This window comes from Gambusia affinis, linkage group LG16, assembly GCF_019740435.1.
Source record: "Gambusia affinis linkage group LG16, SWU_Gaff_1.0, whole genome shotgun sequence".
NCBI lineage: Eukaryota > Metazoa > Chordata > Actinopteri > Cyprinodontiformes > Poeciliidae > Gambusia > Gambusia affinis.
In genome coordinates this window covers 12,627,977-12,645,007 of record NC_057883.1, presented here as the reverse complement: position 1 = coordinate 12,645,007, position 17,031 = coordinate 12,627,977, and the positions used below count along the sequence as shown (strand labels likewise).

Genomic DNA, 17,031 nt, shown 5'->3' with positions numbered 1-17,031 from the left:
CCCAGCTTTGATGCTCTTTAAATGGCACTAGCTGGATGAGTGGTCACAGATATGGAGTGAAAACCACACGGACTGCGTAATGACAACGTCTGAGGATTCGATAAAGACTTTTCTCCCGGGCACTACAGCCACCCTTGTGGAAAATGTGATTACGCTTCTCCACAGGAGGCGCAGTTGGAAGATACTTTTGCGGCTGGGAAGAAACCTGGTTTTGTCCTTGAAACCCATGTTTTGGTCTGCCTCAAACACTGACACTGTCGTGTGTAACAACCGAATGAATCTCCAAAAAAAGAGTTTATAAAACTTTCATTCCTGCTAAATCTAGCTGAGTACTAACCATACTTTCTTTTTGGTTTGGTTGGGGGTTTTTTGCTTCAAATTACGCCAAAAAGAAAGCCACAAGATTCTTCACTAGTTGCTTTTTTGAAAAAAAAAGGAAAAAAAAGTCAAGACGGGTCTGAAGTGGGTATGCTGACAACCATGCTGTGCTACAAACAATATTGCTTACCTTTTGTAACCCTACCATGTATATTTTAAGGACTTGGTTGTGCTATAAGTGATGTATCTGGAATCTTCCAGTTAGCTTTCTGAGTGCTATTCAGAACTTTTATGATACTTACTTGCTATTTTCCTTTCTTTGAACTTACACAAGACTTTACGTCAATTACTTAGTATTTTTAATCAAGTCACTTTCCCAAAAATTACCGGACACTGAGATGCTGGATTGTATGTGATGAAGGTTGTAATGGGCCGTAAAGTTTTCCTAAAACTTACATGTTATGTTCGGAAAAATTAGTGGGTTCCCTCAGGCTAATATATACTTTATTACTGTATTATGTTCATAATATATTAGAATATTATCCGGACGTTAATTTCCGTCATTCAACTTAATTAGTAAAACCTATTTTACACAGAGAATAAGCACAAAACAAACAGAACTTTTCATTAAATTTAAACTAAATTTATCAAGTGATGCTTGGCATACATCATTGTCTGAAAACAACCTGAGTAATACACGACTTTCATGTTTTAAAATGCACTTAATGATTCTGTAAGTTATTAAGTTACATGTAGTGTATTGTTCTGGGACACAACCATTTCTAAAAGATAAATCTACAAGTTGACACAAGTATAAGATATAATATTTTTCATTTCATTATATGAACAGCTTGGCTCCTTTGCAACTCTAAAGTAGCTCAACCATCTTCCACACAGGCTTTCACACAAAGCCTGTGTGGAAGTTTATCTGTGCTAAGAATAAAGGATACATTGTTGTGCATCCTTAGTCAATGACCATCATTCTCTTCTGGTTCCTCTGAACCTTTCAGGGTTGCAAGCTGCAAATTGTAGCCTGGACAACAGGTTCATATCTGTAAATTAAACTCTGCAAAATCAAAATGATGGTGCCCGACAGGAGTGAACAGATTTTAAATGCATTGCGAATGTGATTAATAGTCTTGTTGTGTTGTAATAAAACTGTGCTCTCCTGGCGTCTTTGAAAGTCTCAATTCCCACACTCATTTTGCAAGCCTGAATGTGCATCGCAGCAGGTTAATGTGCAAAGCAGCAGCTTTAAATGGAATCTCAATGAAGGCAGGGAATGGTAATGTGTTGTTTCCAATCTGTGACTGTTAATCTGTAGAGGATAATGATAACTCCATAGAAAAGGGAGATTTAAAATAATCAGCATTAAACACATTACCTTCCTCAATCATTGCAGTTTATTTAAATTAGAATAACATTTACACATATTTTTAGCGAAAGGTGTGTCGCACCATGTAATAAAAATGAAAACAAACTATATTAATTTGTTGCTGATCCTAAGACTGAACAGATTGCTGATCTGCATCTTTGAATCTGTTGTGCACAAAGACTAAAGTGGCGGATTTACATTTAGATAACTTTTTTACTACCGAGACCTGCAGTTCTATATATTCTTAGCCATTCTTGTGAGATGCTAATGTTTCATCATAGATGTTTATGTCAAAATTATTAACTTTAACTTTCAAACTTAATTTTGTTCTACACAAGAGTAGATTGAGAGACAGTTCAGGTTTGTTTTCAAGTCATGAAAGTGTTTCTTTAAGATGGGCTCTGCAAGACATTTAATAATAAGAAAATATAAATATTTAAACCTTCAATATAAATGCTTCAACACAAAATTTGCTCTCATAATATTGTTGATATATTACATTTTAAGTTTACAAATTCATTACAATTTTCCAGATTTAAAGATTTGCTTTCATGTATTAAAATACATGTATTGTTATATTATGTGAAATTAATATAACATATTTATATTTTCTATCCATCAGTCAATTCTGATTCACTATTATTTTATTCATCTATTCATTGTATCTTTTTTACTTTACTAACTGGTTCTTTTTTCTGTTATTCCATTTGGGTTTTTTATAGATATTTTTTTACCGTAATTATGTTTCTGACTTAGCAATGAAATTATCTGCTTACCTTTAATTTATTTTTTCAAGTATTTAGATATGCTTAGATTGTTTGTTCTTACATCTTTTAAATAGTTAGATTTATACTTATTAATACATTCTGTTTTTTGGTGGTTTTTTTGTATACCTCAATTATGGATTGATTGAATTTGTGATTAACTGATGGATATAACTGGGTAATTTTGGCCTTTTAGTTTGATTTGATAAGAAGTGGAAGGTAAAGTCCAGTCAGGGTTGCCTGAAACTAAAGCCAGAAAGTAAAGTAGCACTTTATTCAGTTGTCAAAGAGCTGTATGGTGACGTTCTTGCAAGGTTTTCACCCATCAGGCTGACATCCAGTCCTGGAACACAAGGGCAGAATTGAGGGTGAACACCAAAGCAATGAACTGGAAAGCGACACCAGGCGCAGAATAATGTGAGAGTCTGGATGTCTATGAATGCGACTAGTTCGGGTATCAGCATTGATAGAAACGGCTGGATCATGTGGTTCAGTGAAACCAGACCTCATGAGGCCCAAGAGGAAATAATCATCGTTACCGCCAGGGAACAAAACCGAAGGACTGAATATTTCCTCTGTTAGCTTCTGCAGATAAACATATCATAAGTGCATGATCTTTGAGAGCCGTGTCATTGATGGTTCCTCACACATGAAGCAGAACTCAGATGTCCTCGCTGACATGCATGCGTCTGCACCCACATTCTCACTCCCACACAATCTCCCAATGCAAACACGTAATGCAGCGCCCCTGCTGCGTGTTTAGGAAGGAAAATAGCTTGTAGGAATGACTGGCCACGAAAAATCAGAGAACAAAGAGACAAATAACCCTCGTCAAGTCATTGCAGAGATTATAATGTCACTTGGGAGCCAAAGCCCAGCATAAACACCCCGCTGTGCAAAATTTCAATAATTTTTCCTTACAGCAATATTATCCCCCTCTTTCTCTCCTTTCACCCTGCTTTTGTTTGAGAAGCACATAATTCACTCCAAATCATAGCTCTGCTGTCTGAATTTTTAAAGGGTTTTGTAGCTTAGCGGTGAGAGTTGCCCTCGGCGGAGACATGTAATCACCCCTGTTTTGTTTAGGATGTAGAGGAGATAGCTCAGTTTTTTAACTGTGTCAGAAATAAAGAATTATGAACAGTCACAAAGGTCAAATGTGTAAAACATCAAGCGATTTGTTAATGCATAAAGGCTGATTTAGTATTCACCTGCTAAGGAACGGCACATGACCTTTTCATTTTTAACACCTTTCCCACAGACATGTCCATGCAAAAGCGATGTGTGGGACGTAGACTTTGAGCACCACTTTCTTTTATCTCCTCTCTGTAGGCTGAGTGTTCCTCCTGCTCTCTGAGAGTGAATGTGTGGCCTGGAGGATTTTCTGAGGGACCATATGGCACAATACACCACAATATAGGTAAGGTTGGCTTTTGTTACAGCGTGAAGCCTGACATCGCTTTTGTATCAAAAGCTCAGAATCTTAAGGTCATAATGTGGGACTTTCTGATCTGGTTTCTGGACTAATTCTTGCTTTTTCTCAAGAAGAAGTTAAGAAAATAAAAATAAATGTCACACTGTTAATATTTACTAAACAAAGATTAAGCCAAAATGAAAAAAAAAAAAACAACTATGTGGGAAATTCAACAATTTATACAACCACCTCTATCTGCAGTACCTCCCTGTAATTGTTTTAAGTGTTAATTCATTGTGAAGGAAACCTTTTAACAATGTTCCTTCAGCTCATTTAGGTTTCCCAGATAGTAACTCCTACATAGCTCTCTAAAAGTTAACCTAACCATTTCAGTCAGGTACTGTTTCCAACTTCTGTTGTAGATTTTCTTCTTCAATTTGGATCAGTATCTGGTTGGATTGAGCTGTCGCTGCCAGACAGATGGCTTCACACTGAACTATAGGACACTTTGGTTTACAGAGAACCACACGTTCAACTCAAACCTATCAACAGAACAGTTCCTTTGTAAACACACAAAGGTGAGCCTTTGTCTGAGCTCCCTTTCAAAAACAGATGCCATCTAAATCCAAAAGTTTAGAAAAGGATGTGTTTAAGTAGCTATTGACTACAAGATGCCAGCAGCTGCAAAACAAGATCAAATCATCACTCCTCCACCACCATGCTTGACAGTTTGTGTGAAGTGTGTGCCGAAATACTGTGCTTGGTTTTATGCAAGCATGCTTCTTACTGCCACAAATCTCTAATTTGTTCTCATCCTAATGACATTGTTGCAGAGTGGCTAACCCTAACCCAAGTCAAAAACAAGCCTTTTTAGTCTTAGAGAAAGTGCAAGAACTTAATCTGAGATTTAAAGTAATTGCTAATATCTTTCCCTCTGGTTCTGAACAGCAAACTGTGAAAAGTCCTGCTTTAAGAGAACCTTCCCCTTACAACCTGTAGGAGCAGCAATTGGATTTATTTTATTTTTTGTTGGGTTTTTTTCACATCTTTTCTGTTGCATCTTGTAAACTGATTTAAAACAATGATGTGTTTTCAATCTTGATAATGTCTGGACAATTTTTTTTTTTAAGAGACAATACAAAAAGTCTCAAAAAATGTGTAAAAGTTGTATATAATTTAATCCTTCACATTTCTGCATGACATTGATGCCGTGAACTCAAGGAGCTAACCAGGCTATCAACACCTCCTACACATGTGAATGCTTGGATATTATAAGCGCAATTATTTTTAAATGAAGCATTCCTCATTTCTTTTTTTCTCATGAACCATTTGCAGAGTATTTTCCCCCAACTGATCACAGTAATGATGCATGTAAATGTTTTATCTCAGCTCTAGCTGAGACTTTCTTTGTGGGCTGTAGCTAGAGGGGTTTCTTTACCACACTAACTTTGCATGGAGACATCAGCCATTTTTCTACCCCAACACAAGTCATTTTTTCATCATTATTTCTGTTCGGTTTCAGAAGAAAACATTTGGATAATATCTTCATGGATTCTGCTGTGAGCTTAAAAATTGAAGATGTACTTTTTCTCCCTCAAATGAATAATATGCTCAGCACAAACTGAATATGTGCAAAGATAATATATGGGTATTTATAGTGAAAGGCTGGTGATGTCAATGGAAATAACATTTGCATGTATTACAGTATTCCAGTGAATGTATTACTCTGCTGGTGAAATCTTCAGAGTCTGAGATATTGCAAACAATCTCTTATTGGGTGTTGCAATGTTGAAATCCCAACTTCTCCTGTTATGTTAATTGAAACGCTGTCATCTCAGGTGTGTTCCAACTTCAAAGGTAAATAGAACAGCACATTAATTTCAGTAAGACACACCTGAAATATACTCACGCATCAGCCAAGAATAGCTTTTTTTAGTTACAAATATCATTTCCGGTGTTTGCAAATTGTTCAGATATACATCCCAAATTTACATGTCAAATCCATCTCCCTGTATTTTTTTTTCTTTTTTTTACTATAACATGCAGGTACACTCAAACCTCTTGTTAGGTACATTTGACTATTTTCCTCAGCAGAAATCCAAAAGGAATTAATAAAGTTTCCCATCTATTTATATCCTAAGCTTGTAGGCAATTAGTTTTTTTTTTACTTTCGGACTAAAGTAATGCCTTGTTTTTTGAACTAGACAAAGCATCCCTGACACATTTTCAAGCTTAATGTTACTGCAAAAGTAAACATCAGACAAATATATTGAAATACAAATTGAGATCCAGGTCAAAAATAAAAGCAATCTGTAGAATAAAACTTGCATTAAAATCAAGGTTGGTTATGTAAGTAATAACGGATGGAGCCATCTACGTATTGATTTTAACATTGTTTAGGAATGGGAGTCGACAGTATAGTTAGATCATAACAAAGAAAGCCAATCAAAAGAGAAACTAGCAAAACTAATAGCGCTCCATGAATGATCTTTGCTAACTGCTACTTCCATATATAAGCCTGTTTGGATGTGCAGTCAGAGCCAGGAATGGTGAGAATGTGATGCGATGCACTTAAGTGACACAGACTTCTTCCACAAGTTCAAAATTATAATTTTCAGCCATTGTTTACATCTGTATTTACCATGTTTGGCTTATGGCGGTGCAGAAATATGATGAACATCTTCTATAAATTTCATAAAAGTCGGACAAAATGCAACATGACCGTTCTAACTACAAAATGCTTCAAATATGTATCTAATTTAGCAACAGGTGAAAGTGGCACAAATTGTATTTTTTGTGTAGTGAACAGATCAGAAATGGGCCGTTCAGACGGTCGTGAAAAAGTCGCATATAGGTCACATATGGACTAAAAAAAGTGGATTTGGGTTGCATTTGCCTACTGTGTAAATGTGGACTATGTCAAAGTCTATGTTCACTGGGAACAGAGATGCTATTCTTTCAGCAGCAGTTGTGTTTGAGTCTTGGTTTCTGGGCTGTTCCTTAACATCTTAAAAAGTTTTTGTTTAAATTTGAATTAATTCTACCAATTCTGCCAAGAAATTTGGCAAAATATACAATCACAAGAAGAATTCAGCGAAGACACATGCAGCTTGCTAATTGACATTTGACCGAACATTAGTAGGCATATGAGAACCTGTGTGTACAATTTTGTCCCTGTGTGGAGTAGAAAAAGAAACAATTCCATTGCCGATATTGGGAAAACATTTCATCCCTGAAAAAAACCCCAGTTCAAATAAATAAAAAAAAATCCTAAAACTATCATAAAAATTACCCCTTTTTGATTGTATATAAACATTTCGATGCTGCATCTAATGTCTTCTAATCAAGAAACATTTTTTAAAAATGTCTCTGCCAACAGTCGGATGAGGTTACAATTTTGCAGTTAAAGCTAAATGGGAGCCAAGATTTATTGGACTGGACAGTTTCCTGGGAAATCTTGAGCTTACCAGCAGCTGCAGCAGATTGTGAAGAACGCGGGTAGAGTGTCTTGTTGCTTCAGAACGAGGCTTCATCTGTTAATGATGATGTCTCTGTTGTAAAGCAAGTGTCAGTTCTGAGCTGCGGTGAAAGCTGTCCTACTTTCTTCATGCACACTTTGCATCATGATGGATTTAATGTGATCAAGAGTAAGCACACTCTTTTGATCCTTTGTGCCTGTTCTCTCTAGAGGAGAGAAGGGAGAACTCGATTTATAGAGGACGTGCAAAATAAACTTTTTTCTTGTCTGCATTCAAGTTTTCCATGAGCTTAGTAAGTCCTGTATCAAAACAAAACAATGCTTAAATGTAGGAGGGGTTATAATGATTCAAGAGAGAGTGAACAGCAATGGAAGAGAGTCTTGTTGTTTTGGGGTTTTACTGACACAAAAATATGGTGAATACAAGAGTAGAAAATTTAAGTTTAGTGCTATGTTAGCATATAAATGTAACCATTTGGCAAAAAATATAAATGTAACCATTTGGATGCTCTACTCTGAAGTGTGGTAGCCTATAAAGTTTAATTTTCCTATTGAATTTCCATTAAAGGCTCTTTTATGTGTGAAGTTTTTATTAATCTCCCCCTGACTAACAGAGGATTCAGATGATTAGGGGGAAAAAAAAAAAAAAAAAGATTTTCAGATAGCACACTGATTGAAAGCCTGATAAATCATTTTTGACTCGTTGCGAGGAAATCCGACAAGCTTCCACTCAATAAAGGAATAACCCCTCTCTTTGCAACGTCTTGGGAAATCCATCATGTATTGTTTCAATTAGTTCCCCCTTTCAATGTGTGATTCCACCAGTTTGACGTCTTAATAAAAGTACTTTGCACACTTTGTGTAGACGGTTTCACACTGCTGGAGCAATGCTTCAGTCAGATAATTTGCACCTTCAGTTTTTCACCTACCTTTGTTCTCACATGATCTAGATTTGTTTTTGTTTTGTTTTGTTTCTTTTTTTTTTTTTTTTGCATGACTGTGAAAGTTGGAATAATTTGTCTGAGTAGCCTTCAGGGAAGCTGAATCTTTTCTGATTTGTACATTAGAATGTGTATCAGTTTAATTTATTTGCATTCTGGCCCACTGGGGTGTATCCTTCACCAGTACACCACATAGTTTGTTTATCCAGGTTAATTAATGTGCACCAGTTGGTTTGTGATCAAAGTTGTAGGAACCACCTCATGTTCAACTTCCCTCATTTTCCTGTCTTTCTTGATGTGTGAAGGAAGATTTTTTTATGTTTCTCTGTCATTTCTTTCTTTCTCCCTTGTGAAAAAGAAGCTCTGAAAAATAAGCCCGAGTTAAAATGGCGGAAGAATTTACCATTACGATGGTAGTAGAGCTCATCTTTCACATGTTTAACGTTTATCTTAAATAAAGAGCTAAAACTGAACTTACTGTTTGTATCAACTGGAACTGAATAGGACAGATTTTCTAGACACCTAGAATGACAGAATGAAGTTATTCTCACATTCATCTCTGTGTAGCCATTTTTTTATATCCTTAGGGCTTATAATTGTGATCTCAAGGAAGATTTGAAAAATGTATATATGATATTTTATTGTAGGTTTTTCTTGCATGCAAATGTTTTAAAATCACTCCTGTCTACTGCCTGTATAGATGGGGTGATTCAGAGTAAAACTAAAAGATTTGAAGCCATTTGGTTTAGAGTTTGAAACCTGCTGTGACACACTTGGTGCGAACGCACCCTCTGTGTTTGTGTCTTGCAGTCAAGCTTTCACATGCATGGGCCGGAAGAAGAGAGGCAGGTGTGAATTCAGGAGGGAAGGGCCTTGGTGGTAGAGATGAGGGGGGTGAAAGAGCTGATCAGGAAATGGTGTAGGGAAATCTAATTTATTTTTCATACGCTGCTGAGATGGAATGTCATATATCACACTAAGCTGCAATTTTGTGCCAGCGCCAGGCTCACAAAAGATGAAAGAATAGTGATCAAAGATACAGAGAAGGGAGCCGTCTATTGGAGTTGCTATGGGAGCTACTTTCACAGAGAACAATATAAAATGTGTTGAATTAGTCATCCAGTATACTGTCACCGTTGGTTTTCAGTGAGCTACAACTCACTTCAAACGTCTAATAGTGTTAGACATTTAAAGTGCTGTTGAGTGATTCACCATAGGATTGAGAATGAATGAGTATTGCTCAGAAACCATGGGCTAATATGTTTACAGAAAAACTACATGGTAATTAACTGAGCAATTGATTTAATGATTGTGATTTAAATTAAATACAGATCGTATATATATATATATATATATATATATATATATATATATATATATATATATATATATATATATATATATATATATATATATATATATATATTTTTTTTTTTTTTTTTTTTCAAAAACAAATATCTACCTTTTCAAATAGTCTCACCTTTTGTGGAAAACCAATCTGGTATTTTACTGTGGACATACACTTCAAAAAGGCAAGCTAGTGTGACTAATTTATTAGCTAGTTTCATAGTTCACACATGTTTTACAAAAATGAACAAATTTTAATGAAATTTAGATATTTCAATCTTTAGGATCGTCTTGACATTAAAAAACTTTTAAAAAGAAGATTGTATGGGTATTATTCTTGTGAGAATTAGCCATATCTGGTAGCTACTTAGCTAATTTGCTATTTAGCTAATTATAAATAGCATATTTACAATTTGCTATTTATAAATGTTTTACATATGTCTCATTTTTTACATATGAAACATATGTAAAAAATGTCTCATTGTGACATTTTTTATATATTTATATTCATAAATTTGTATATTTATAATAAATATACAAATAAGTTTCAAGGAAAATCAGATTTAATTTTTCCAACTGTTAAAACACTGTCTGGTTTTTGAAAATATCTAGAGGACAACTTATTGGTTGGCTTATTTGTAGCTAAGCTAGTTCACAATGTTCTATGTTGACCTCATTGAGGAAACAAAAAATACTGCAAAGGATTGAAAATCATCATTTATAGTGAGCAATCTTCGTTTTTCTTGTATATTATGATCGCCATGTTAGGTGAGGTGATTAAAGGAATTTCATGGTTTTGAGTGCTTTACTTAATATTTGTTTAGTTTTTCCTACTTTTTCCTTTAAATACTAATCATGAAATACTCAATTGTGAGTTTCTCAAATGTAAGTATTGTTTTTAAAGGTTAAAAAAAGGTGGCTTAAAAAATAAATAGATGCCAACTGTATCAATTTGTAGTTCATTTTAGTTATTGTTGCATTTCCATACATTACATAAAGGTTATGGATTATAGATAACAGCTTTTATTCATAATAGCTTTAGCGAGAAAGACATTAAAATATCTTAGCTTGTTTTGCCTAGATGTCTGAGAGTAAGCTTACTACTGCCAGTCCTCCACCTTTCTTTTCCAAGGATTTAGTTCATTTTTAAAAACTTACAGCAAATTCTTTGATGTCTTGAAATACTTAGTATGTAGACAAGTTACAGGGATCCCCTTTTGTAAGTATTATTTTAGGTTTTCATTGGTTTCCAAACAAACTCATAACAAAACCATTAAAAAAAGAAATCAAAACCTAATGGACAGCTGAAGACAGAATAAGACTCCTTTTGAATCACAATTTTATAAGGATTCCCTTTTATGCCTTGTCCCCCCACCCCCTTTTTTTTCCTTTTGATGTCTTCTTGCTCATTTAGATCCTCTGGCATAAAACACACAAAAAAGGATACCACAACCACATCCTTGTTAACAAAACTACCAAGGTATTTTACATGCATGTAAAACCAAATACTGACTGCTGCTCAGAAACTCAATTTGGAGTATTAAGATACATACAGACTCATTATCTTAATTATGGTTTGATTTATTTCTTCATTCAGTGAGCTTGTCATCCACTCAATATACGAGACATAAACCTTTTCATGCTTTTGCTTTGGGATTTCCCCACTGTCGTTTTACATGCAATAGAGATCAACTTATTAGGGTATCCATATCAGACTTGGAGGCTCGTTCTGCTTCAGTGGCGCCATGGAAAATGCTCTGATCTTTGCAGTGTTCCTTCTAACGATTTTCAATGGAGATGCTGAGCTCCATTTTAAGGGATTCAGTCCAACCAGAGCAAAATGTGTTCTTTTTAAAAAGAGCATTTGTACATTCAAATTTTACTGTTCATTGCCCCTTTCAGTTTATTTTTGTTTCCAAAAAGTTCTCTTAGTAGTTTTAAAAGTCACTGCAACTCAAATATCTTTAATATCAAATATCAAGCAAACTATGGCATTTTATAGCCAATTACTTGGCACTTTTTTAAATGAAAATCACTTTGTTCTTGCTTTTACATATACAAACTAATTTGCATGCAAATTTGGTATAAAACAATTATTTTCAGTTAGCTTACATTAGTCCATTTCTTAAGAATATGACACTATGAATTAAACAAAGAAACTTTCTTTAAAATCTTTTTTTTTTTTTTTAAATCACCCAAAAGCCTTGGTTCTTAACTTTCACAGAATAACCAGTTCTGATTGGTTTTCTTTTCACTTCCCGTCTAGTCATCTGTTAGCCTTCATCTTTGTCATCATTGGTTCCTGTTAACCTTGAGAGATTATTTCATTTAATTAAAATATAAAACCTTCTATTCATCTGCCAATGTCCTGTTACAGCTCCAGTTCTTTGCCACCACAAAACATGACATGCACATGGCAGCTAAAGATGTCTACCCTTGGAGCCGGTGGTAGAGATTCTTGTTTTGATTTCATTTAACACATCTTGCACCTCTCACATTTCTTTTTTTTTTGACATTTTGTAGTTTAAGGAAATCCACTGTTGCAATCAAGCAAGCCTCTCTTTAAATTATTGTGGATTATAAAGTACATGGTGCAGGTATTTCGAAATCACTCCTACACAATGTTTTGTCATTACACATTACTTGATCAAAGGGTAACAATATGCATTATGTTTTTTGTCCTGTTCTGAAGTGAAGGATTTTTGCTTTGTTATTTAGGATACAGAACTCACAAGCCCAGTTTTACTTGGATGCTTTGAATCCTTTTTAGAATAACACAGTTGAATACATAATCATGTCTATTTCTCTGATTTAATTGCTTATTAGCTTTTAAATTGCTTTGTGCTTTCATTAGGTGATTTCACCGGATAATAATTAATAAATTTTAGTCCAGAGATGAAACTCCCCCTCCAGCAAAGCCCTTCAGATATGAAACACCCCAAAAAACTAGGCCACCCCCCGACGCTCTGCTGCACACACCCGATGCGCAATTTTTGAGGAAGAGGGGAATTGGTCTGCACTGAGTCCACACAACTTTTCATACAATTTGGTGTGACAAACCTGTGGAGCTGAACTAATGCTATTTAAAAGGCTGCAGAGGCTGCCATGTGCTTTTGTCTGATGTGCTTTTCTCACTATGGAAAGGAGGGAAAGTCTGAATGCAGAACTTAGTCTTGCTCAGAGAGAGAGAGGCTTTTGTGATGCCGTCTATGGAAATTGAACACATCCATAATCCTGTTGTCTATCTGCTAAACTTTTTTTTTTCCTCTTCCGCACAGCATCATTCTTCACCTGTCTTTCTGACGTCCTCTTAGCTCAGCTGTTTTGACTTCATTTCAGTATCATGCAAGGCAGATAGAAACCCGTAGGTTGAATTTGTTAACATTGCCCTATGTTGCATCAGTAGCCTGTTCCAGAAAGATCCTTTTTTTTTCATCCTCTGAAACACTTTTCCAGCAAAAATAAGCACTTTAATGGGTACACACCTGAAATGACAGAAAAGAACATATCATCATCCAAAGAAATGAGGAACACCCCACAAGTCTACAGCCTGTAGAACCACCTTTATCTGCAATACCTTGTAACTGCCATTTGTTCTATGACTAAATCAGCCTCTCGTATTCTTTTTTACAACATCGCTACAGTTTGTCGAGGTGGCTCTCTCGAGGCAGTGTGTCCTTAAGGCACACTGCCCTGCATGTTTTGCGTGTTTCCCTGCTTCAGCACAGGTGATTTCAATTGTCAGGTTTTTGCTGAACTGCAATCAGCTGAATCAGGCATAGTAAAGCAGGGATACATCAAAAACATGAAGTGCAGCGTGCCTTGTGGAACAGGGTTGGGAAACGCTGTCTAAAGGTACACAAAAGCCTTTTTTATTGGATTGAAATCTACATTTTGATTGGGCCCTTGCATCACCTTGATTAGTTTCAGGGTATTCTGCAAAAGATTTACTGTTTATGACCCAGTTTCATTTTAGTCTTTGGTATAAGAGTCATATGAGTTATCCACCAACAATTCCTACCCAATTGTTGGTGAATAGCAACTATTGCTTCTCCAATGTGCTTGCCTTTGTTTTAACACAAACTGTTTTGCTACAGAGCAACTGTCTGCTAGCAGTTATGCTTAGAGGAGCAGCAGATGGTTTCTGCTTTCCTACTTGTGGCAACTGTAGCAACATCCTCTTGAAGTTTGACTTGAGATAATTTTTCCATGTATGTAATCAACTAGTGAAAACGTGCTTCTAATGTATTATTACTTTTTTTTTTACCCTTCCAGGGGTTCTTCCTGTGGGCTCTAGTGTCCTTTATTTGAAAGTAGGCTGACAGGAAGGGGGGAAGGAGAGGGAGGAAGACATGTGGTAAATGTCAACGGGTCTGGGAATCAAACCCACGACGGCCAAATGTGGGTCGCGCTATCCCCTACGCCACCACAGCACGCCCCATGTATTATTACTTTTTAACTTTGATGTCACTGAACATGCACCAGAATTAGTCATTAATGGAAATGAAAGACCAAAGTCATAGTCACATTATGTCCTAAGCTGATGAGATGATGCAGAGAACGAGAAAGAAAGATTGATGTGCTAGTGTTAAGATTAATTCACCTGTTTTTTGCTTTCACTGAATTATCTATACTATTATATTGGCAGGAAAGAGCAGAAATCCAATTTTTAAAAAAACATTGATCAAAAAATTAATATCTAGGATGATAGAGACTGATGATCAATCTTGACTTTGATAAAAATGTAGAACAGGACTAATAACAGCTTTGACAGTTACAGCTAGTTTTAAGGTGTGCTTACAATATCGGATGTCTGATTTCAGTGAATGCAAGTTGTTTATCTGAGAATCCTGTCTTGTCAAAAGAAGCAGGTAGCCGACAAGGATCCATAAATTGATTTTTGGAGGTTGTCTACTCACTCCTCCTCTCTGACACTCACTCTTTGGCTGCTATATTTAATCAATATGCTTTGCTTTAGCCATTCAGATGTGCCTATATTCCCCCTAAAGCAACGATGCTTAAGCTGAACCTTTTTCTGTGTAAACATCAACATCACAGACGAGTTGTGACTCAAATATTTTCTGGACCATCTCCATTTTGCCTTCAAAGTCCTCAGATGTAAACAACATGAAAAGAAATAAATGAAATTCAACATTTTATTAATGCTTCTTGAAATAACTAAAAACTAGACATTTATTGTGTGTAAATCTAAGCAACAACAAAGATTGTACTCAGGTTCAAAGATGCATTTCCCAACAGAAAGCGCCGCAAATTTGTTGGCACCAAATAAATTACTGATAACATTTTGTGACAGTAAAAGCCTTCTTAAAACTTAACTTTAAGAGAATTAGATTAAATCAAAATTGGTTTAGCCACAACACCACCAAAGAATAATAGTGAATGGTGGTTCTGATCTTTAGCTTAGGGGCTGGTAAGTGAGTTCCAGTTTCAAGGGATCAAATTTCTCAGACTCTTTGGGAAAGTTTGCTCTAAGCTGTTCAGAATGTTTCCTCGGATTGACGGTTGTATCTCAGATAAGGAGAAGCAATGTGGATTTTGTTCATGCTGTGGAACAGTGAACTAGATCCTTCCCCTTGCTAGACGGTTCCGAAGGTTTGAGGTTTGGTTGTCATGTTCACGTGTTTTGTGGATCTGACGAAGTCCTACAACAGTGTCTCCTGAGAAATTATTTGCCGTTTTAACCGTTTTTCCTGCTTTTGGTTCCATAGGAACATTAATGCATATCAATATTTATAAATAAATGTTTTTATCGAGTTAAGTGCAGGTTCTGCAACTAGCTACATTTTAATAAAAAGACATGTATCTGCAAAATAAGCAACATTTTCAATTCAAAAATGTCTTGCCGCTAAATTATTGAATGAATAAACATATGAGTTCAAAAACAAGGGTATTTATTGTTTTTAATCAGTTAGGTTATTCAACCATCAAATTGGTCCAGAGTGCTATTATACACATTCAGTTTTCAAATAGCTCAAGACCCCTAGTCATTCATGTAACTTTTTGGAAAAAAATAATTTCTTCAATGATGTAGGCTGTGGACACTAACATTAGGGCCTTAACATACTTCATGCAAAGTGCGAAAATCGGTTCTCATTGACATAGATGTTGAAAATTGAGTCATTCTGTTTATAGAGGCAATCACCTGCCGAACTATTTCGACACAAATAACTTTGAGGAGCATTTTTGTGAAGCGATGAGGAATTATGTAAATTTTTGCAATTCTTCACTAAATAACTCCTACAATATGACTGATGAATGATTAATAACTCTTGAACTGTAATTATAACATTTGTTGATAGAGGAGGGTGTGTGCAGAAAAGTGTGGCTCTGTCTGTGACCATTTCCTAAAAGTAAAACAGAATGCATAAAGGGAGCTTGCACGGGTAGCGGCATATATTTAAGCTGGAGGGATGTCGCCCAGGTATGTCGAAGCCTTTATCGTTCAGTATGTATGTGCTTGCAGCAACATGTTTTGAGACTGTATTTTAGACTTGAATAGCTGTGGTGGTAGACTTACATTTTAGCATAAATGACCCCTAGTAGGCCACAAAAAGTAGTAGTGACCCTAAGAGTTCTATCAATGATCTTGACAGTCCAGTTAGTGTGATTGTTCAACACAGTCCGAAACTTCTAACCTATGAAAACAACTGAAAAAGCCTTTTGGGCAAATTAAGTGGAATGTCCAAAAGAAACAAAACAAGTCCTATTGCCTTCGATGCAAGCACTTAAAATAGGAAAGATTCCATTATCGTATATGTAATTGTCATCTTATGCCTTTTTTGAATTGTCAAGAGACTGTGAGATGCTTCTGCATTATTTACAGACACTGAGTGGAAAATAAATATAGTGCACACAGACTTTCTTTGCTTTCCTACTTTAGAATTGCCCTAGCTCTTAATAGGGATCAAATTTAACTTAGGTGTTTAAAAATCTTGCTGATTCTCCAAACTGGGTTGAGTTCAACAATTGTACTAACTAGCTGTTGTTAACTAATGTACGGAGCTCTGCTTCTCATAATCAAAATTGTGTTTTTAAAGCTCAAGATTGTACTGCATTTATTTTTATAATAATATGCAAGTGTCTGTCAAAATAAACATGCATGTCTGATATGGTATGGGTCACAATTGCTGTTAAGAAGTGAAACCTCTCAGCATGTTGTGTATTATTTGAAGGTGCTCTATGGTATATTCTTTCAGTTTTGTCCGGCCTATTTAGGCCACTGTGGATCAGCCATGTTCAGTCCAAACTGCTGGTTCTTAATTGGTTTGGGGACCTGGGGAGTTTGGAGGCCAGGTCAGAACCTTGGACCTTCCGGTGCGTCCCTGGAGCTTTTACTGAGCAGCTTTTTCTGGTTGGTGGGGGTGAATTGACCC

At 35.8% G+C, this 17,031-nt stretch overlaps 1 protein-coding gene across 2 annotated transcripts in view; it reads left to right on the top strand.

Moving 5' to 3' along the window:
• Positions 1-17,031, top strand: part of LOC122846427 (leucine-rich repeat and fibronectin type-III domain-containing protein 2) — a 123,641-nt gene that overhangs the window by 73,471 nt on the left and 33,139 nt on the right. For both annotated transcript variants that reach the window (XM_044143398.1, XM_044143397.1), the window contains one exon: positions 3,790-3,877. The gene's annotated coding sequence lies outside the window, so the exon portion shown is untranslated. The remainder of the gene's footprint in view (positions 1-3,789; positions 3,878-17,031) is intronic.